Source organism: Meriones unguiculatus, chromosome 10 (genome assembly GCF_030254825.1).
Source record: "Meriones unguiculatus strain TT.TT164.6M chromosome 10, Bangor_MerUng_6.1, whole genome shotgun sequence".
NCBI classification, from domain to species: domain Eukaryota; kingdom Metazoa; phylum Chordata; class Mammalia; order Rodentia; family Muridae; genus Meriones; species Meriones unguiculatus.
In genome coordinates this window covers 102791295-102814247 of record NC_083358.1, presented here as the reverse complement: position 1 = coordinate 102814247, position 22953 = coordinate 102791295, and the positions used below count along the sequence as shown (strand labels likewise).

General features: G+C 48.3%; 1 protein-coding gene across 1 annotated transcript in view; it reads left to right on the top strand.

Annotated features, from left to right (window-relative positions):
• The first annotated feature begins 350 nt into the window (after positions 1-350).
• Positions 351-22953, top strand: part of Ngf (nerve growth factor) — a 50929-nt gene continuing 28326 nt past the window's right edge. The window contains exon 1 of the mRNA XM_021661827.2: positions 351-416. The gene's annotated coding sequence lies outside the window, so the exon portion shown is untranslated. The remainder of the gene's footprint in view (positions 417-22953) is intronic.

Here is a 22953-nt window from a genome sequence, read left to right as displayed (position 1 = left end):
CTTGGCCCAGCTCACCCTGTCTGCCCATCGGTGTCTGGGACCAGCTGCTCTTCCTAGTGTCCTAGAAAATCTCTCTTTGCCTCTGCGACGCCTCCCTACCATCCACATGCACTTTCATTTGATCTCAGGAGGTTTGAATTCTTCCCTGTCTTTGCCTGACCAGGTCCCATCAGGAGCTATCCATCCCTTGTCCCCAGGACCCCTACATCCAGGACCCCTTGGGTCCAGTCACAAGCAGGTGCGGGGCTGGGGCTGGGGTTGGTCAGAGAGGGAGGGTTCGGGTGGGTGGGGGGCAGGATTTGGAGAGGGTGTGACTGGAGTCTGGAGGAGGGGCTAAATGCATTCAGGAAGCCTGTTACAGCAGCTCTGTGCTCCAGCACAGCAGAGAGCGCCTGGAGCCTGAGGGGAGCGCATCGGTGAGTCAGGCTGCGCTGAGCCGAGCCCCATGGGGTGCAGCGCGGTGCGTCGGGCCGGGGTTGCTGGGCTCCCTGGGACGGTGTGCTTGGATCCCTGTCCGGCGTGATCTTCGTGGGTTGAAACGCAGCCTTGAAAGAAGTGTCCCGAGTAGATGTAGGAACGCGCGATCGATCGTGGGCAGGCAAGGGGAGAGAAGGGAATGAGGGTCTCGCTTGTCGTGAAATTCCCTGTCCCAGGATGACCAGAAGTCCCAAAGTCAACCCTGGCGCCTGCAGACGCTGCTTTGCCTTGCCTGAGCTGTCGGGCCAGAAGGGGACAGCGCTCGAGGGAGCCTGGAGTGAGGGATGCGCGCGGCGAGCGCGCTGGGGTGGCAGCGCAGTATCCCGCGCGGTGGAGGGCGAGTGTACAGCAAGCCGGCTGCGGAGTGTGCAGAGTCTAAGTGCCATGCTGCCCTAGAGGGCCAGTCGCCCAGCACGCAGTAGACCCGGTGCTTGTCGCAGGGTTCAGAGTCTAAGATTGCGGCTGCCAACGGTTGATTAAGGAGGCTTGGACTCCCAAGTGCCGAGCTCCAGAGCCCTCGGTGGGGCCTGCTGGACATCCTAAAGCATAGCCCTGCTGCTTGGGTCACCCAGTACATTCAGCTATCCGCTGCCAGGTGTGGCAGAGGCTGGCACCGGGTTTGGGAAGGGCAGCGGGCGCTCTTGGGTTCAGGCGGAGAAGCTGCAGGGGAGGGAGAGGACTCTGGGGTCACGGTGTTGCAACTTGAAGCCAATGTAAACATGCGGCTTAGTTACTCCGTTTGATTACAATGCTCTTGTTTTTGCAAAACTTTCTGAGATTCTTAAGGAAGGAGGTTTTTGTCTTGACCTTTCTTGTCAGGTTTACTCCAGAGATTCAAGAAGAGCCTGCTTGCTAGGCTGGTTTTTCCAAGTTGTTCCAGGCTGGAAATTGTAGCAGTTTGCAGGATAATTTATGGGTGTTTCATGTGTTAAAAGTGTATTGCAGCAAAGTCTTTTGGGTGCTGTGGGTATTCAGGAAAACTCAGTGCACATTCCCAGCTGCAGACCAAAATACGGCTCTCCTGGGTGCCTCTGCCCCCATCAGAGACCCTGCAGAAAAGGCGCTTGATGCATTGCCCTGCCTCCGTCATCCCAGTGTACTCTGCCCGGCTGTGCCAATCCACCCTCCCCGTAGGCACGGGCAGCTGGAGAGCCGGCCAGTGACTTCTCCCCAGGCTCCCCGACTCCTGAAAGTGATGAAAACGTCGGTCTCTCCCTCTCCAAGCAGAACAGAGGCCAGTACAGTTGGCCCGCCACCCTTCTTGACGGGTGCCGTGGTTCCCTCGCAAATGAAACTTTCCCTCTCTGCAGACTCATGGGCCGAGTTCAGCCTGATGAGTTTCATCGGTTGGGTAAGCCGTGTGTCACCCTGGCCACCTGAATGCTAATTCATCATAGCTGGCATTCCCAGAGGTTGACAGGGGACAGGCCGCTTTGGGAGAGCATGGTTTGGGGGATGAGGCCGGTGTGGCTGACACTGACATCCAGAAGGCTTGGCGGTCCCTTGTGCTGGGGAGTGAAGGAGGATGGAGTTAATGTTACACCCTTCTGAACCTTCCCTCATCATTTCCCCCAATATTTTAGGCAGGTGGCAAAAAAGAGAGATAGAGAGACGCCTCCAAGAGAGAGTGTTAAGGGGTACCATGTACAGGAAGTCAGGGTCTCTGGGGCATGAGGCACGGGGTTTGACAGAGCTATAGGAGTGACTCAGGGGGGTTTTAAAGGCAGCCAAACTCACTGTCATTCCCGGAGAGCCGCCTGAAGCAGCCCGGGCCCATCAGAAAGTTTGGAGAACCGAGTATGTAAAGGACTGTCATCCTGATGCTGGTGGCTCTCAATTCTTTACTTTTAATCTCTAGCAAGGTATGGGCTCTCCTTTTCTTTCCTTGCCCACCTTACAAGCCCCATGCCCTGAGGACAGTGAGAGGAAGGCATGAGGCGCCACACAGCCCTTCTCCTCCAGGGAGAACTCTATGCCGGGACCAGAAAGGGGGCCCCAGCTGCCAACATCAGCATGGAGACTAGGGCAGGGCAGGGCAGGGCTGGAGCCTCAGGGAAGTTTCTCATCCTTACTGAGATTCAGCTGATGAGAAAATCACACACTTCTAAATGAGTGCTGAGCATGACAGCTGCTCATTTGTGGAGCGCGGGGCCTCAGAGCTGCAGAAAATGAAGCTGCAGCTCTCCTTTGCTAGGCATGCAACCGAACTGTGCCTAGACCCCACACGGCAGTCACAGACTAAGCCAGGCAGCTGGCCATTTGCCTTCTCCTAATAAGAACTTCCATGCACCTCAGTATCTGAAGCAGGCCTTCCATTGTCAGGAAGTAGTAGAAGGTTTCCTGAGGGTGTGGACAAAGTCTCTGGTGGTCTGAGACGCAAATGACTTGTGTTTCCAGAAAGTGCCTCTTCTGTCTTTGACTGGCACTTCTGACCTTAAATACTTCTCCCATCAAGCTCAGCCAGTTCTAAGATTAACTCTGAGGGAACTGGTGTTGTGTCATTGTGACGTCAGCTGGGTAAGTAAAGGGGAAGGAAAGACCCTTCCTAACCTTTCCTGGGATGTATGCTTCTTGACAGTGGAGTTGCGGCTACAATTCCTGATTCCAAATACTGAGACTAAGGAGACTCTGAGACCAGTGTTCAAAACAGAGGAACTGTGGCCTTGATCACTGGCTTTCCAACAGCGTGCGCATAAATGGGGATGTTCCTATTTAAGCTAAAGGAAATAGATCTTCACCATAGAAGACAGCTGCTTGGGGTGACTGTGTTTTCTTTGCTCTTCTGTAGACTATGGAACATTTTTGAGGGATTTCTGTAGACCTGTTGGCCTTGGACGATCACACAGGGAGAATAAAATTGAAAGGTGGAGATGGTCTCTTGATTGCTTTCTCCTGTATTTTGAGTAATCTTCTGACGGTGGTTTCTCAGTTCTAAGAAAGGAGGCAGTCTGTGGCTGAGAGCTAGTCATTAACCTCACAGGAATCTGAGTAGTGTATTGCATGGTACCATTTGTCAATGGAGCCATTGACACATCGGGGCAATTCTTGGTTAAGTGTGACCATTCTACTCACACAGGAAGTTCAGTGTCCCTGAGTTAACTACTGAACATCAGAGGTCATGATGGCAACTGGGCTTGCCTCCATGTGTAAATGGTGCTTCCAGTTAAGAGCTCCCTTGGGAATGATTGATAAAGGTCATTCTTCCTTCTGTTAAGTCATCCATGAGGCAAACATAGGACTGGGTCTTTAGAAGCTCTAGTCTTTGTCCTATCAGCATATCCGAGACTGTGCCTCCATCAAGAGGGACCTCAGTGCTGTGCCCCTGCCCTGTGCCACCCCCTGTCCTCTGTGACTGGAACTTCACTGCAAATGACCCACAGGAAAAGAAAAGCAGAAATACTGGAGGAGACAGAGGGGGGTATCAGAACGTGGCGACTTCCTCCTTAGCCATACGCTGTTGCCAGCACGTGAGGACCGGGGAGTTCCCAGCACTGAAGACAATCCCTCCCTTCCTTGTTGGAAGGATTATCCTCTGGCAGTAGGAGGTGCACTCCCTAAAGCAGGAAGCCTCATCCCCTCACCCCTGGCACCCACAGCACTTCATACAGCACGAGCACATGTTGATATCAAATTAATACAGCTAGCCAAGCTGTAAGGATGAATGAGAATCAATAATTCCCTTGGAAGAACAAGCTAGAGATACTGTATAGAAGGGACGCTGCCTTCCACACACTGCGCTCAAACAGAACAGCTCACCTCATCCTCACCTCTGCCCCAGGTATGGTGACATAAACCCGGAACTCTAACACCAGGGAGGCAGAAAAAGAGGACTCTTGGAACTTGCTGGCTTGTTAGTCTAGCCAGATAGGTGACCTCCAGGTTCCCTGAGACAGGCTGATTCAATAAACAAACAAACAAATAAAGTGAAGAGAGAAGAGGAAAACAACTGGCATTACACATGTACGTGTGTGTGTGTGTGTGTGTGTGTGTGTGTGTGCGTGCGTGCATTCACACACTAGCACGCATACTACACACACACACACACACACACACACACACACGCGAGCGAGGAGGGTATGGAAGATTTAAAGGGATTACACGTGAAGCTGCTCTGATGACAAAATCTGTCAGGCAGGGCTAGCCACAATGCTTTATGAATTGCCCAAGAGCTTGGCAAGCCTTTTGCACGTGCAGCAAGTCTTTTTATTGGTAGGGGTATGAGTCAGAGCTAGATAGTCAGGGCTCCTGTGAAAACTCATCAGTAATCTAGCCGCTTGAGAAGGTTTGGCATGGCCTGGGAGGCTCTCAGAGGTGGAATCCCCACGAGCGGCTGAATCTGGCTATGCAGTTGACTGGAATGCACAGCCCAGGTTTGGCGCAGAGGCTATCCCATGCTGTGCAGTTACAACCCACTGATACTGGAACAGTTTCCAAGTAACCACAAGGCATTTACTCTCTTGGAGGATAGTATAGGAACACATACTCGTTGCTCGCCCCTAAGTCATTGAGATGGGAGAGAACATTAACGCATGGCCACGGCTGATTTTTCCTGTTTCCTTTGGCTGTCCCTTCAGTAGTGAGGGTTGGTGCTCTACATGCTGTTTCTAAGGAAGCCCAGGGACAACAGTCCCTCCTGGTGGAGGCAAAACCCAGCCATTCCCCGTGTTAGAGAAGGGGAAAGTGTCGCCCCAGTCCTGTGGTTTACAGCCAGCTCTGTGGTTAACAGCCATCATTACTCATGAGGTGACTTGCAACTCTCCCCTGTTCAGTCTGGTGAAATGATACGCCATTTTTGGATATGAGTCGACCTGGCTCAGAGGTCAGCAGACGGAGCTACTGCCTCATCACTGTGAGTAGCCATGTGTTAAATCATCCGTGGCAAGTAGGAGATGCCAAGAGGACAAGTTCCCTTTGCATTCTGAACATGAGTTTAACAACAACAACAACAAAAATGTTTTTAATTATATATATATGTATATATTTACACACACACACACACACACATATATATATACACATATACGTCCATTTAAAGAAGAGAGAAATCACACTCGTTTCCTGTTGCCTAAAATATGCTCAGCTAATTAGTCGGGGAAGAAGGAAGCATCACTCTATGGAGAGCAGAGACTCAAAGAACCAGTTTCCTCCCCTGTGCACAGATCCTGCATCACTGTGGCCTAGCTGCTGCACCCTGACAAGGTAGGGTGGTTAGAAAGAGCCCATCACAAAACAGGCATGAAGCCAACAGCAGCTTCCTTTCCTAAAGCGCTTTCTCCATGTGGGGAGTGACGAGAGCCTGGGCTTTGGAGACGCTGACCCCATTTGTGGTGTCTTCGGCTTTAACAGAACAGCATCACTTTTGCTCGCTTCTTGTATCTCTGTATATATAATACTTCTGCTGCGTTGAGGGCAAGAAATCCTTTGCTGGAATTTACACATCTGTCTTCCTCATCATTTCTGGGCAAAAAGAGGCTGATGGGTATTTGTCTGGAGTTTTCTTTTAGAGCCAAAGTTCGTTTCAGACTTTGCTGTCAGAAAAGGTTAGACAGTTCTCTCGGAATAAGGCCCTTCTTGAGAACCGCCATGTTTGCTGGCAGTTCTAGAGGTGTTATGTTTTTCCATTCACTCCCTAACAGCTCCTCTGCCTGTTTAAGATTGTTAAGTATCTTGTCACATTTACAAGGGGAAGAAGGAAATGGCGGCTGAGCACGTGCTCTCAAATGGCAGCTGCCACCTCCGCTATTACCATTTGATTTCATTCTCTCAAATGGCTGCTTTGCAAACATGCTCCTGGCAGCAGGCTGCTGGGGGAGGGTGGGGTGGCACGTGACAAATACAGTCACAATTCTGTAATTAGGAGCTTGCTGGAGAATCAAGAGAAAACCTCTTCCTGACCTAGGTTATACGCAGACATCAGGCCACAAAGGACTAGAAACACAGAAAGTTTAAAAGAAACAAAAACAAAACAAAAACAAACAAAAACAAAACTTACCCAATGTGAGGAGACAGGCCATCTACTATTTTGCATCTACAGTCCAATGGAGCCAAAATTTACAACTGTCCAAGAGTAATCAAAACTTTGAGTTTGAATGCATTCTCTCCTCTTTGTCAAAATGCAACCCTTGAAGCCAGCTATATCAGTCACCTTCCTTTGCTATGACAAAACACGGTCAAGGTAACCTGTGGAAGGAAGAGTGATATTTGACTTATGGCTCCAGGGGAGTAAGAGTCGCCACAATAGAGAATCTCGGCAGCAGGCAGCAGGCAGCAGGCAGCAGGCAGCAGGAAAGAGCACGCAAGAAGCAGAGAGAGTGAACGGGGATTGCCACGTGGCTCATAAACCTTAAAAGCCATCCCCAGGGACATACTTCTTCCAGCAAGCCATATTTCCTAAACCGGTCCACACAGTACCACCAACTGGGGACCAAGTGAACAAATACCTGTGCCTATGAGGGACATTCTAATTCAAACCACCACACTGGGCCTGGTGACACACGCCTGCTGCTTCAGCTATTTGGAGGTTGAAACACTACCAAAGGCTCAAGGACTGCCTGGGCTACAGAGTGAGTTCAAGGCCGGCCTGGGCAACTTATTGAGACCTTGACTCAAAATGAAGTCTACGGGGAAAAATGGTTGGAGGTCAGAGACAAGCAGGTATAAGGCCCTAGGTTCCATCTCCAGATGCCTTAATTAGGTTCCTATTGCTGTGAAGAGACACCATGACCACGGCAACTCATATAAGGGGAAACGTTTAATTGGGGCTGGCTTGCAGTTTCCAAGGTTTAGTTCATTATCTTTATGGTGGGAAGCATGGCAGCAGGCAGGCGGACATGGTGCTGGAGAAGGAGCTGGGAGTCCTATATTTTGAGCCACACTGGGGATAGCTTGATGTTGGAGACCTCAAAGCCCACCCCAAGAGTGACACACTTCCTCCAACAAGGCTATGCCTACTCTAACCTGGCCACACGTCCTAATAGTGCCACTCTCAAGCGGCCAAGTCTTCAAACACATGGAGGCCACACCTATTCAAACCACCACATTGCACTCCCTGGCCTCCATAGGCCTGTACCCCGAACACTGCAAAAGTGCCTTCAGTCCAACTTCAAAAATCCCCATGGTCTAGAACAGTTCCAATAAGTCTCAAACTTGCCTAAAAGACTAAGCATTCTGAGACATGACTCGGGGAGCTAACCACCCCACCACTCTTAGGGGGGAAGATAAATCCCAGGGGCTCACACAAATTCTGTGAGAAGGCTCTTTTTTTTTTTTTTTTTTATCTTTTGATTTAAACTCTCACCTTTGGCATACTTACCGTCGCTTAAAGAAGTACAAATTGTGAGGTCATAGGCTCCAAAGGGGAGAAAAGTGAAGGGTCAGGAGAGCCCAGGAGGGCTGAGGAGGGGGTGCAAAGTGGGGTGGGGGTGGGGATAGGAGTCGGGGGGTGGTAGCTGGAGTCTGTAGGGTTTTATGGAAGTCCAGGCATGAAATCCACCAGAAAAGACTTTGTACTGCTCCCACTTCTGTGATTTCTCTGATCACATTACTCAACCCCCGTACATTATCTGTGCTAGGGGATCAGAAGGCAGGCCAGCCAGTGAGGAGAAACTGCTGGGAAGCACTCTCTGACAAAGCCTGGGCAGCAGCTTTGCTGCTGATGTTTGGGGGTGGGGTGGGGAAGAGCTGTTAGAAACGGAAGGTGGTGCGAAGATAGGGCTGGCTTGGCTCAGCTGGGCCCCTCTCAGAATCCCGCATACAGCTGGCTGCTTGGGGGGGGGGACCCAGGCTGCCCTGCCTTGTATGCCCCTAAGAGCACAAGTGGTATAGGTTCTCTTCCTCTTTCCTGCTTCTGTCCAGGGCCTGTGGCTGCTTGCCCAATGTCCCCCATCAGAATCCTACCCTTTAAAAGCTAGGCCACCACAGGAAAAAAAAAAAAAAAAAAAAAAAAAATATATATATATATATATATATATATATAGTACCAAGTTAGAAGTTGTGCTGCGGAGTCTGTACAGACACGCACAGCAAATATTCAAGGAATTCTTAGGAATAAAAAAAAAACATCGCAAATATGGATTTTTGCATGAGGACATCACAGGAACATGTTTTCTCAATTACTGAGCACATTTCTTCAGTGAAGTCACCCTCCCTCAGCTCATCAGGATTCACTCTGGATCAGCCACACCTGACGTGGGCTTCACTTTCCATTACCTAATCTGATTCAGCCAACCCCAGCCACTGCCCCTCAAGTATCAGACAGAATCATCCCCAAATCCTAAGCCAGGGTGGGAGGCACTCGCTGCTAACAGCTCAATTTCAGATCCTAACAACTGAGAGAGACAGTTCTATTCTTGCTAGGAAGGACAGGGCCTCACAAGCCCTGGCATTTTCTTGTCCTTAGCATTTACTGTTAGATGGTGACCACACGTGGCCTGTTAGAGCAGATGAGTTCTTTAGTTTCTGAAAGCAGAGGAAATAGTCCCTTTTGCAGAAAAACACGCACCAACTGCCTAAAATATCACCCGCTGGAGCCTGCGATCAGCAGTTGTGTCCTCTGGATGGTTTCCTGGGCGGACTCTCTTCCAAGCAGTGGCTCTTTGTCAGATAGTTCTAATTTCTGAGATATTTTATTAATGATGTCCCCTTGGCAGAGGGATGCTCAGAGCACACAATTAGCAGTGTGCCTCAGTGCAAGACACTGCCCACACCCTCCCAGAACAGCAGAAGGCCGAGACAGTTGTGATTACCTGCCTGGAGGAGGAAAGAATGGCTTTCAAAACACAGGGTGAGACCCGTTAGCAGGGTAGGAGATAAATTTAGTTCTGCCATTCTCATTAATGTGGAGGAAGGGAGGGAGAGAAGAGGAATGAGGGAGATGAGGGGAAGAGAGGGAAAAAAGGAGAGGAAAGCAGGGAGGGAGAAAGGATGGATTGATAGATTTGGGTAAAAGATTTAATATCCAATACGCACTGGAGGTAGCAGGGAACTCCTGTTTTCCATTGTGTGTTCCTGTACACATGGAAATGTTCAGATTGGACAATAATGGAAAATGTTTTCTATTTAAACTATGAGTTATAGTTTTTAATTTTTTTTTAAAGAAGAATCTCTGAAAGCTTTGGTATAGAAGACCACGTGTTAGACTGTTACAGAAAAGGGTGGAGCTCTGAAATCAGACAACTTTGGGGCTCGGTTTCCGCTCTGCAATTCCTCAGTGTATGGTCTTGGGCAACCTTGTTCCTCTAGGTTTTGGTGTCTTCTGTAAGGTAAACTGATTGTCCCATCACAGAGATGCTGCGTGGATTAGATGACAAAAGTCAGTGACATCCCTGATGCTGTGCCTTACCCCTGGCAAGTCAGGACTTCTCTTTTCCACCCAACCCTCCATCATCTCCTCATACCTTCCTCCATCTCCTCCCCCACCACACCTTCCTCTATCCTTTTCTTTGTCTTCTGCCATGTGAACGACTTCTTCCCCCTCTACCCCACTTCACCTGTACAAAGCCATGTTACTTGGACTCTGTCTCCCTAAGTGTGGCCATGACAGTGATTATGCAAGAGATACAAGGCACCTGTCTCTGTCACTGGCAATGGTCAGAGGAATGCAATGGCCTTTCCCAGGCCTGTCACTGGGATAAATGCTTTAGTCCTGGTGTGGGTGCAGTGACTTTGGACCGAGCTTCTTCTATTCTTACAAAATCATCTTTTGCCCTCCCTCCCCCCCTCTCTCTATCTCTATCTATCTATGTATCTATCTATGTATCTATCTATCTATCTTTAAAAGACAGCAGGCTTGAAACACCATTGCAATGTTGGTAGTTGTCAAATTTCCAAAGAATTTCCTGCCCGGAGCAATGCCTGAAGATTTTTGTATGCCCCACTTGGAGGGTTTAAGTTTCTCTCCCAATATAAGCAGCTGGAAGGTCAATGTGGACACTGGAGGCAACACCCTCAAGTAAGACAAATGCCAGCCTTGCCCTCAGCTGGACCAGCAGTTGGTCCTTGACCTTGGCTGCTCAGGTTCCCAACGGAGGGCACAGAAGACAGTGACCCCCACTGCGATTGGACTTTTGGGCCAAGAATGTAACTGTCCCAATTTCTTTGAGAGCCTGGCAGATGTGGCCTGAGGGCAGATCAGTGCTGACAGACTGCCTGGCTCTTTGTAAAAACCTTGCTCCCCTCCTTTGGCTCCTGCTCCTTGCTCCCCAGGGGCTCATTCCAGCTCTTCTAGTAAAATGCCCTTCCTCAAGGCGCTGCTTTCACCACGAAGACTCAAAGAGGATTATTTGTGACATCTCCTCAAAGGTTGAATCCCTGCCCAGATCAGACACTGGCTCCTTCCAAGCAGTTTGAGGTTGCAGGATGATAGGGCAAAGGAAAAAGGAAATGGACCTGGTCTTAGGGGTAACTCTGATTTCTTTCAGAGTGGCCAACTCCCTTCTCACCACTCACACATCAGTCCCCACAAAACTAATAGCACCAGCAACAACACAGTTCAAGTGATACTTAACAGCAGATGAGAGACACTTGTTCTGTCAGACCCAGAGCCACTCTCAGCAGGTGGACAATCCTGAGCCAGGCACCTGGGAGATGGAGTGGAGGCGACTAAAAAACGCAAGCGGGTAGAGACGAGTTTCAGTTCCTTACTGCTGCACCTGTGTTTTAGGAAAAGCAAATGCTGACTGACTTTTTCAGTGCCCACAAAGGGGTGGGGGTGGGGGTGGGGGTGGGGGTGGGGGAGGGTGTAATTCTGCCTTTTCTAAAACTTTCAATGACAAATGGAATCACTTGTCCTAGAAGTTGCACGCCACCGGAGAATGAAACAAGCTACCTTTCTTTTTGATCTGTATTCAAGGGTGCTGTTTCTGAGCTATCTGAAGAAAAAGTGTGAACACTTGGCAATGCTTTGCCTCCCCCTTTGAAGAGGTCAAAGAGCCAGGGCCCCAATTCTGGATTTCATGCCCATGCGTCAGCATTCCCTGGATCTTGGAAAATGAAAGAAAATGTGTTAGTGTTCTTGGTTTTGAATTTTTTCAAAAGAGAGAGAGAGAGAGAGAGAGAGAGAGAAAGAAAGAGAGAGCAAGATGTGTCAGGAAGCATGGAGCCTATAAAGCACCAAATATGTCTCAAAACCCAAAATGTTCTTTATAAAGTATCTTTATTTAAAGAGAAAAAGGTAACTACCTCGGTATGCAGAATGCTCACTCTCCGGCCATTTCTGTTCCGTTGATGACTTTGTTTAGCAGAATTGAATGGGATGTTAGAGTTTGACACGCAGTGTTGGGGATGGAGGAAATTCAGCAAACCTGCTTGTAGCACTTTCTTTTGTGAGTTGGGAAATATTTTGCATAAGAAAGAAAAAAATCAGATGTAATCTGAGTTTAGTGACACATCTAAGAGATGGGAGACTACCACACATTCAGAAAAACTTCATATCCTTATACCATCTGAGTCGGGCAAACCATAGAGTTGCTCTAAGCCTGTTTCCTAATCCATGATAATAATTACCAGCAGTCCCGGGGCCTCACACTGACTATGGGCATACAAAACACCCAAGCTATAGGCCTGGACGGGGAGAGTGGGACCCCAGTCTGTGCTAACCCTGCTTCGGTTAGGCGAGAGGCTTGGCGGGAGCGGAGGTGCTCTGGCAGTGGTTGGACGGAGCCTGGGCTAAGTGAAAAGCAGACCCCTGGGAGGCAGTGTTCAGGGCCCTGAAGAAGGAAGCCCAGTCTCTAGGTTCCTCTAGTCCCGGGGGTGTGGCTTGAGATGCCCATGACATACATTGCTGTAGCTGCCTGCTTGTCAGGATCTCCACATGTAAAACAAGACTGCTGGCCTACACTTCTTCACTTGAGGACTGAGGGAGGCGACTGTCCGTCATGTGCTGGTCTGAAGCACGGGTACTGTGCGTTGCGATGGTGTGGATGCAGAACACAGATGAGTGTGAGGAATTCCCTGAGTACCTGGTGGCCTGACTGAGAACATCTCAAGGCAGATGTGACCATGGTATCAGGATGACCTGAGGACAGCAAGCACTCCTTTTTTCTTTGTCCTTCGTGGTCTCTTCCTGTGTGCCCTCTTCTGCCTTCTCGGTCTCCTCCTGACCTCCAACTGACAGACCCAGGAGATCCTCCTTATTTCAGGATCCTCTTTATTTTCCAGATCATTCTCTTCTAGGATGATGTCATCCTGGCCATCACTAAACATGACCTAAGATCCTAGATGTCTGTTTCCGTTCTGGACTTCTCCCCTGGGCCCCAGCTTTTCAGTTCTACAGACAGAATCACTTGGTTAGCTAATAGATATCTCAAATTTAGACTATCTGACCTCCCTAAACCATTCCTCTAGTCTAATTTTATTCCCACAGAATAATCTAGAAATTTCCCTCAAATTCTACTTTCCTTCTCACTGTTCCTATCCAATTAACAAGTAAGTCTTGCTGGCATCGCCCTCCTAGTCTAGCCACCTCTTGCCACTGCTGCTGTCAATTTAGTCTGAGCCACTGTTGCTGCTCATCTCTTGTAGCCCCTCTGATGCTCTTGTTCCCCTGGATACAGCATTTTTACCCAGAAGCAGCCAAATTGCCCCCCTTGCAGGTGGAAATCATGCTATGATCTTTCTCAGCTTCCAATCACATTTTATAAACTTAGAATAAAATCCACATTCTTGGTGATACCTGTAATTCCAAAACTTGGGAGGTGGTGGCAGGAGGGTCAGAAGTTCAAGGTCATCTTCAGTTACGTGGGACTACCTGACCTTGTCTCAAAGCCATGTCTTTACCATGATGGTGTTGCAGGGCTCCTTCACTAGAGCCCATTTTTCTCTCCTGGGGAAATTTGACAATACTTGGTAACGGTCTGGGTTTTTATAAAATAGGCATACTACTGGCATCCAGTGGGTAGAGACCAGAGATGTGTACCAGTGCACAGGACATCCCCCCCGCCAAATAAAGAAGGATCCAGCTCCAAATGCCAATGATGCTGATGGGGAGAAACTGTGTCTTACATGAGCCAGTCTGACTCTCCCCAGCATCTCCTGTCACCTCTACTTTTATTTCCCACACCACAACCACAGTGATTGTTCTGTAACTTAACACACTGGGTGCAGCCATCTCGGGATTATGTCAAGTGCTGTTTCTGCCAACGGGGTCACTACCCTCTCATCTGTCTATACATAGATTTGCTCACCATTTAAGTCTGCCTAGATGTCACCCACTAATCACTCTTATCTGGAATCTGATCCCATTTCCACCAAACCTGGCCTCTCCCTTCTGCCATCTGCTTTGTTAATTTCATAGCACCCTTTGAATGTATTTCCTTCTTTTACTGCCGCTTCCAAAAGAACACAGAAGGAGGGCATGAAATCTGTTGTATTCATCAGAGTTCATCACATAGTAGGACCTCAAGAACTATTTGCCAGGATGAGTAACTTAACAAATAACTGATAAGTGTGGCACAGTTGTGGCTTCCTGTCAGAAAAGAAAGCAACTAGTGATCTTCAGCAGTTCGATGAGGTGGCCACAAACTGTGGTGCAAATTCGTGGGTCACCATCTTTCCTTCTAGGTGCAGTGCCCTAAAGTGGAACAGGTCTTGACAACCAAACCCCCCTCAGATGCCTATGTGTCTGTGTGTAGTTCTCTTCCAAGTTAGAAGCAGCTGTGGACTTGAACCTTTAAAAGGATGAAAAGCTAAGCTGGAGACTGAGGACTCAACACACCACTAATGAGAGGACTCTGGGAAGAATGGGTGGGGGCAAATCAGAGTCAACAGGGACAATCTGGATGGATAAGGTAGAGAGGAGAGGGAGGGCCCAGAGAATGGCTACTGTCTCTAAGGGAGGAGTCTTTGGTCCACTGCCCCCAAATCATGGAGGGGATGGAGAAGCTTTGGGACCCTGTCTGCAAGGAGTCAAATGAAGGGGATAATAGTTGGGGCTGAGACACCAGAAAGGCAGATGGGGAGAAAGCGATCAGGCAGAGACCTGCCCTGTATAGTCACACTGGCCTCCTCAGAGTTGGTAGCACCGGGCATAATTATATGAGAAACAGTTCCACGTGCTTGGACCCACCGCCCAACACCTGCACTTCAGTGCAACCGTCCTTACAGGGACAGCACGTGTGGTGGTGGCCCTGGCCAATAACAGGTAGGCTGTCTCCTCCTCCAAGCAGGTCAGCTCCCTGCACTCTCACAGTGATGACACTTGAGGAAGGGGAAGTGGTAAAAGGCTAGATCACATTTCCAAGGCCCCAAATTCTAGGAGAATACAGATTCTGGGATTGGCAGCTAGCAGGGTGCCCACTGAAGAACGGTGCTAGCCACTGGCATACAGCACCAGGCATACCCAAATCTTACCCAAGAAATTGTGTGGTCAGGGTCTGTGCTTGCAGGGCCACCTCAGGACATGTACTCATGACTGGCTCACTCTTTGCTGCCTGGACACTTCCGAGGCGATGACTGTACGGAATTTAGTTGGCCAACACCTCGTTTTATTGGTCTGTTAATGTAGATTTAAAGTAACACACCTCAGATGGAGACAGCTTATTCCAAACTACCCAAAATATTATTATGAAAATTTACAACGTCTAAAGAGTGATATAATGGTGATGAAATTCAGATGTGTTGGAAGACTCATGTCTAATTTAGTCCTGACTCAGTCCATAGAAAATATGGATTTTTCCTGCAGACATAGTATCATAGTTGCCTGGGTACTGTGTGCCTTGTAGGGCTGGGGCAATGAGGTTGTCTGTCACCCAGAATTTACAAGGCCCATCACCCACAGTACAATTATCCATCCATACAATGGTTTCTCATTCATAAGAAAGAACCCATTTGCCGACTTGCCATGTTGGGGCTGTCTTCTTCTTGGCGCATATAGGTTTGATGCTCTCAAACTTCTCCATCAATGCACAATCTCTGAGCCCCCATTCATGCCAGAAACTAACACGGCTGATAAAGTCTCTGAGGGGGCCTACCCCAGAGGTAAATGCTGGGAGCAGCCATCACATCCCCACCACTAGAAAAAGCAATAAGCCACTCACTGACAGGGCAGCCTGGAGGACGATATTGGTCTCCTTTCTTCCTGTGCAACATTAAATGAATTCTATAAACCCCTGAATCTCATTTCCTGAGCTGTGGAAGTGGACTAATCACAATAGTTTCCCTACAAAATGATTAAAGGGAAGAGGTCATATAACCCTCAGCCCAGTACTTGCCTTAAAAAAACTCTTCAACAAATGGCTGCCATCCTCACTAAGTTCACAAAGTCTTGAAAAAGTGAAGCACCGACTCCAGTCAGAGACTCCTGAAAATACTTTAGAGCTGGAGGTATTCTTAAGGTAAAGGAATTGAATGAATGGAGTGGGAAGAATTGTAGAATTTCTGTGTCCACGTTTCGACATGTTTCTTGATGTTCCTTGGTGGGTAGGCCTCCGTTACACTGTCCATAAGATGGGGATCATATCACTGTGACGATTAAGGACAACGATGCTCATAAAGCAATTAACACAGCACACTAGCCTCAACCAAGAGCCTCTCTGTTGCTCTTGCTGTTGTTATTATACCCAGGCCCTTTGTCCAGATCCAGAATGTAGGTAGAGACTCTACAGCCTCTACCTTAGCATTCAGCAGGGAGATGGAGACTCAGGATCTCTACCTTTCCCAGGGCATTTTTAGCCACCAAAATCCTCATGGAGTTCTAGGGACCACCTGCCTCCAGATGGCTTTGTCACATGGAATGGCCAACCACTGCAGCCCTTTTCTTTCCATGGCTTGGAGTTGATCTCCCAGCTCTCATCCCTCATTCCTAGGTGGGCACAAAACCATGGGAGCCAGGCCCTCTGAAGGAAGTTTAATTTAACAACCAATACAGGGCATGGAGCCAGTTCGTATCTCTTGCTACTGGCCCTGTTGGGGAGTGCTGAACCAGGACAGAGAAGGAATTCTGGTCATCTACCTGCCTTCGACACAAAAATAAATCATAGGGGTTCTAATTTTGGATGAAAACTACCGAAACACAAGTGTGAGGCCATTTTCACTTGTATTCCTAAGCAAATATTAAAATGGAGGAACTTTGTGGTCCTACCAAAATTGGTAATTATAAATAATTTCTACTGTAGGAAAATTGTCTGTCTCCACCCCAGTCATTCACCAGGAATTGCTGCATCCTTACTGTGTGTACACACTGTTCTGGGCTTTAGACATCAGAAGGACATTTAAGACTTGCACCTGCCTATGAAAGGCTAAAGAGTTTGCGATCTGATTGGCACTTCTTATTTAAATTTTAATTCCAAAGAAGGGGGAGAATCACCATGACAAACAAATATGACAAATGTGACAGGGCTGGCCGTCCGTGGGGGCAAAAAAGCTATCTATCTATCTATCTATCTATCTATCTATCTATCATGAATTGCAATGAATTCATGAAAAGTCTGGAAAAACAATGTCACCTAGCAGCTGGCAGAAAGTTCTTTTGCTGTAGCCATAAGGGAATCATGATTGTGTACGAGGGCACTGGTTCAGGGCTGGTGTCTGGCAGCTTTGTTGTCCTTTCTTTCCTGGTAACTGGTGGCAACTGTGTGCAGGCCGCATCAGTAGGTTCCACCTGCTAGTGCTGCAGTTTCCGTACAGCCTTGCGTATTGGGAAGCAGCCAGGGTTAAAGAACTAAGCCCGGGGTCTCAGACTCTTGGCTGCGAAGACTGGACACTTCCTGCAGGAAGCTGCTTGCTTGATTTCCACGATCCAGCTGTGGCTGAGACCGTTTGGAATGCTTCTCTGCACCAGGATTGTCTTGCCTACCTGCTGGGGCCACTTAGGAGGTGAGTCTACTTAGGGGTCAGGAGGCCTGGCAGGTCACTGGCAGGTCAGACACCAGGGCGCTCCCCATGATTCTTAAGAGCTGGTTCCGTCACCAAGCAGTCGTCCGCCTTGCTGCTTTGACAGTGTGGCCTGTACGAGTGGCCCTTCTGCGGGCATCACTACCCCCCTGCACTGTCCCTGCACAGAAAAGAGAAAGAAAAAGAAAAAGAAAAAGCTAGTGGGGAAAGCAGCTTGCCTCCAGCCAGTGCGATTGATAGAGCCCCATCACGTCTTAACAGTTCAGCCCCATCACGTCTTAAGAGTTCTCTTCACTTCCTTCTTTCATTACCTTCTTTGTGTTGAGAACTCAGCTCGGACAAACTCCCATAGTTTGCCTTTCTGAGAGGGCTTGCAGACCAATCTAAAAGGCAGCCCATGGTCAGCAATGCCACAAAGAAACCAAAAGCCTCCTCTCAGATTTACTTCCTGAAAGAAGACAAGATTCGTCTAAGGTCTGAGAGGTAGGCAGAAGGAGGCTGCTCCACTGATGAAGGGAAATCCTCCTTCCTCATCCAGGAAAATGTTTTCTCGTGGAGTGCTGCTGCGGATTCATACGGGCTCAGAGCTGCTCCACCACAAACCTCTCTACCATCTCCAGGCTTTGTGAGGTCACGTGGTAACTCAAAATTGGCCACAGTGGACGTACTGATGCCACAGAACAGCTGCAGATGTCACCGATTAGGGCTTTTCCTCTGAGTTGGGAAAGGTGCTTTACCAATACTCTGTAGGTTTCATACATATCCCTTGCTTCCCGGCTGTTGGCAGCACAAACACTGCCCTTTAATCCAAGGGCCTGATCCCCCTGCTACTGAAACCAAGTGCTTGTTCTAGTCAACAAGTGCCTTTGGCCTTGGGGCTATTTATTTCAGACCCCGGGGCCATCTGGCATCTACTAGGATCCAGAACATCCTAACAAGTTAGTACCAAGCTCCCAAGAAAGGGCCCGTTCTTGAGGTCTTCGTCACCCCCTTGCCATCTAATGATATTTATCAACCACCCACGCCTGCCCAGCACTGCGTGGGACACTTAGCCAGCCAGGCTGTGACCCCTGAGGAATTCAGGCCTGGCCGGGGCTGCGAGGCCGACATTGTTCTTCCTTAATATAACATGGACTTCTGAGGCACAAGAGTCAGGGCTGGGAGCCCAGCTGGGCACCCAGGGCAGGAGATGGCAGAGCCGCTGCTTGCCACTCTGTCCCCCAGCACAAGTAGCCCCGGGTGAGTGGAAGCTACAGGTTAGAGCACGTGTGATAACCAAGTTCTAAACCAACAGAATCTACCACCTGTGCATACCCACTTACCGTCATAGTTCTACAGAGGGACTTCCCAAAAGAGAAAGAAAAAAATAAGGATTTTGGGTTCTTAATGAAGACTATCACAAAGCAGGGCAGCCACCTCCGAGGTACAAGTTTTGCCATGGCAGTTTGTTTCAAGGGGATGTGGTACTTGTGTGGTGTGTGTGTGTGTGTGTGTGTGTGTGTGTGTGTGTCTGCGCGCACGCGCACGTGCCCACGTGCCCATGTACACAAATGTGTATGAGTTTGTAGTTTGTTGTTTTCTCGTGCATCCCCGGGAGGCTTCCGCTCAATCATATTAAGACCTTGTCTGGGCGGTACTCTCAACCGCTAGCACCTGATCTTGAAGGTCATCTCTTCAGGTCATAAGACGGGAGACTGCCTGCTTCAGGGTAGAGAGTGGAGGAAGTCTCCCCAACAGAGGAACTTTTGGGTGAGTAGGGGACAGCAGATGATCTGCTAGGGTGGCTTGGGGAGTAGATGCAATGATGGTTGCTGGGTGAGGATTCTGTGTTCTTGGAGGAGACAACAAGGAAGAGAGAGGGGCCAGAGAGCCTGGAGTCTCTGGAGATTGCATAGGATAGGCCGCAAGGCAGCCAGGCCAGTGGACAAGAAGACCACCCTAGCTGTCCAGGGCTCTTCCTCTGCTCTGCTGCCCTCGGGGGCCCGTCTACCAGTACAACTTCCTGAAGCATCCTTTCCCGACCCTTCCCAAGGACCCATAGGCATCCCTTGCCCCTTTCTGGTCCACACAGGAGAAGTGAGCAAGATGGGCTGGAGATAAAGTACAATCTCCTACGAACAGTGGAGAGACAGGGGTAGCATCCCATCACAGATTACACTTGTGTAGACTGTCAAGACAGCTGTCCAAGGGGACGAAAGAAGATCTGCTCTCCAAACCGTGCTCCTGGCATGGACTGCACCTGCCTGAGGAAAGGGCCCTTCTAATCCAGGAGATGATCCTGTGTGGTCCTGACCTTAGGAGCCCCTGCTGGCCAGAGAAGGAGAAGTTCACAGTAGTGCCTGGGGGAGGGGCGGCCCATGGGGACAGAAAGGGAGCCCTCTTGTTACCAACTTTACAGTATTGCCTAGGGACAGCTGAAATGCTTGTGGTCTGAAGATGAAGGGACGTTTTCCTTATTGACATTGAAATAATTATCTTGTTTAGCTTTCTGTCTTCGTTGTCCAAATATTGTTCAATAAAACATCTTATTGCTGATAATTATCCAAACATTACAGCAAATGGGGGACTTCTGCCAGGGCAGGGATGCGTCTCCAGTTACGCAGAGGGCCAGAGGGTTTTCTTTATGGCCACATAGTCACCTGGCTGGCATCCCTCTACGGTGGCTCAGCGGTAACTGCTTATCAATCCCAGGTGAGGTGCACGCTGATAGAGAGGAAATTATTCTCTGTGGTCAGATCCCAAAATGTGTGGGTGACAAAAAAACACAGTGGCATTGTTTCCTTCACTAAGTCTTGTTTTCCATGTGTGGGAGGAATTCCAGACTCGAGATTTCTGAGTCCAGACTTCATAGATTTTCTTTTTTATTTTTTCTGATCAAGACAACACAACTAATGATAAGGAACAATACCAGCCTGGCTTCCATGCTCCAAAAGGCTCAGGGTCAAGACTTGGCCTCCATGGGGATTGGAGAGGATCCAACAGCAACTACTGTCTTCTGTTGTCAGGTTGGACCACAGGCTCCGCCAGCCCAGCTTTCTCTCGGCTTCTGCGGCATGAGGCAGAGCAGATGTGCCTGCCTGCTAATGCGCCGGAGGATGGAACTATTCTCCCAGCTTATTGAAGTCAGATGGAAGGCACTCAGAGCCGCTCTACAAACAGATGGTGGCTCCATGCAAGCACCATCAGAAACTTACAAGAGCTGTGCCTCCATCTTCTAATGCTCTGATGACTGTGTTTCTTTTTTTTTTTTTTTAACCAAGCAAGCATGAGGAAGAAAGGCCTTCTCCTTTCTCCATTCACACAGTCTGAGGGGCAAGACCTCTGTCAAATAAAACACTTCTAGATAGCCAAAGCAGCACCTTTGCCCCCTTGCTCTAGTTTCACTTTCCTCGCTTTCAGTCATCTGTGGTCAACCTCAGTCTGAAAGTACTCAATGGAAAATTCCAGAAATAAACAACTCAGTTGTAAATTGCATGCTGCTCTGAGTAGCTCGATAAAAATCTTGCTCCATCCTGCCAGGATGCCAAACAACCCTTTTGCCAGGCAGATCCACACTGTATGGACTACCCCTACCTGTTAGTCACCTGGTAACTGAGCTGATGATCAGACTTTACTGCTGAGGTGCTGTCGCGGGTATGTTAAGTACAGGGAAGCACAATGCTGGGCCATGCACTTTGTCTTTCGTCTCCTTGTGCAGGCTTTGTGTCACAGCTTCGCAAGAAGTACGTACACACACACACACACACACACACACACACACACGGGGTGGGGAGAGAGAGAGAGAAAGAACATAACTTACCATGATATAGTATTATGCATTTCTATTTTATTTTTAGATATTGTTGGTCTCCTCCTAAATTAATTTATAACTTAGATGTTTTCCTAATCATGTAAGACTGGGGAAAGCGTGGTATGCTGAGGCTTCAACATTACCCGTGGTTTCAGGCTGCTCTGGGGCAAGTGGTGGGTATCTCAGGACAGATGAAAGGTGATTACTGGATAAAACTTAAATATGACAGATAATCCTGGAATATATCCTAAAGGCTAATATGAATAACCTCTGCACAGTAAGGACTGGAATAAAAGACAGCAAGGCTAATGGAGGACAATAAGACATTCTGAGGTTGTGTGGAAACATATGAAGTATTTAATTTTAGTGTGTAAATTAAATTTCAAGAAACTTTTATCCTTAGAGAGATACCAACCAAACTAATTCAATAGCTTCAAATTTTACATTTTAATCTAAATTGTTTTGAGTTTCTTTTGACTTTTCTAAATTAAAAGAATGGAATCTGCATAAAAGATTGTTAGAGTAAGTTTACTGATTAATTGGGATTGGAGATTTACATAAGAAATATATTGCCTTCCTATTCTTCATTAAATGTAAATAACTTAGGCTATTGTGAGCTTTAAGTCAGATAATGCACTTAAAATATTTACCGTAACAATTAATACACTAGATTCTGGAAAACTTTTAGCTATCATTCCAGCATTCTGGGGACAACCATGGGTGCCAGTCGCCTTTCGCCTTGTTTGAAACAGGCTCTCTTGCTTCTCATTATTGTGTACCAGGCTCGCTATCCCAGGAGCTACCAGAGACTCTCCCGTCTCATTGTGTTTTAGGAGCACTGGAATAACAATTCATGCAACTTCGTCCAGCTTGACTTGGGTTCTGGGGGTATCACACTGAGGTCCTCATGGCCATATGGTCAACCCTCTACCCCCTGATTTCCCCTCAACCTCCTAAGAAGTTTCCACAAGAAGGATACCCATGGTAGGCCCATGGTTCTTCATTTCTTCTTAATTTCTGAGTCTATGAGACAGATGTGAATGCAAAATAAACATCCGGGTCCCAGCCAAGGTCCTCTGGCCTTTGTCAGCTCTCTTCCCAGCTGCCCTTAAAGTTATGCCTAAGATGGCATGGCTGTTGCCAAGGACTGGAAAGAACCTTAATATTCATCCCACCATTTTATAGATACCTCGCTCAGTGTCACAGGGAAGCATAGACATGACTAGCCCCAGACCTTGCTGCATATCCCCCTTTCCACTCTGACAGGCACTCTTGCTCCTGGTTAATCTATAATGGTGTTGCCTTCCTCTGCTATGCCCTAGGTGGTCTCATGATGCCACATAGGCAGAGGCCCACCCCTGAGCCTTCAGCAGGTACTTGACAATGGCTTGATCAGTCCTCAGTAAATGCTGAGCAGTGTCGATTAGAAGGTAAACAACACAAAGTCCCTGCCCTCAAAACATTTCGCAGAGACTTACCAGGGAAGGCACAGTAGGAGTGTGGGAATTTCAGGGAGGGGAGATTTGTGTACTTAATTTGCGGAAGAAAAAATATGAGAAAGGAATTGCCCAGTGAGCTTCAGGGAACATTTATTCTAGATAAAGTTGATGCTGTGCACCTGTTTCCCTTCCTTATAGTTACAGCACTGTACTTCTCCTTAAACTACACTTTTCTGTATCAACCACCTCCTCACGCTCATCTGCCCAGCGTGAGCTATCTCAAATGTAGACATGCCAGGGGAGAAACTTTTTAACATGCCCAAACCCAGCTCTCGATTCTGCCTCTCGTTCCTGCTTCTTCCTCAGTGATTTCCATCTCAGTGAATCTGCCCTCCATCCAGCTGGACGCTGGAACACTTG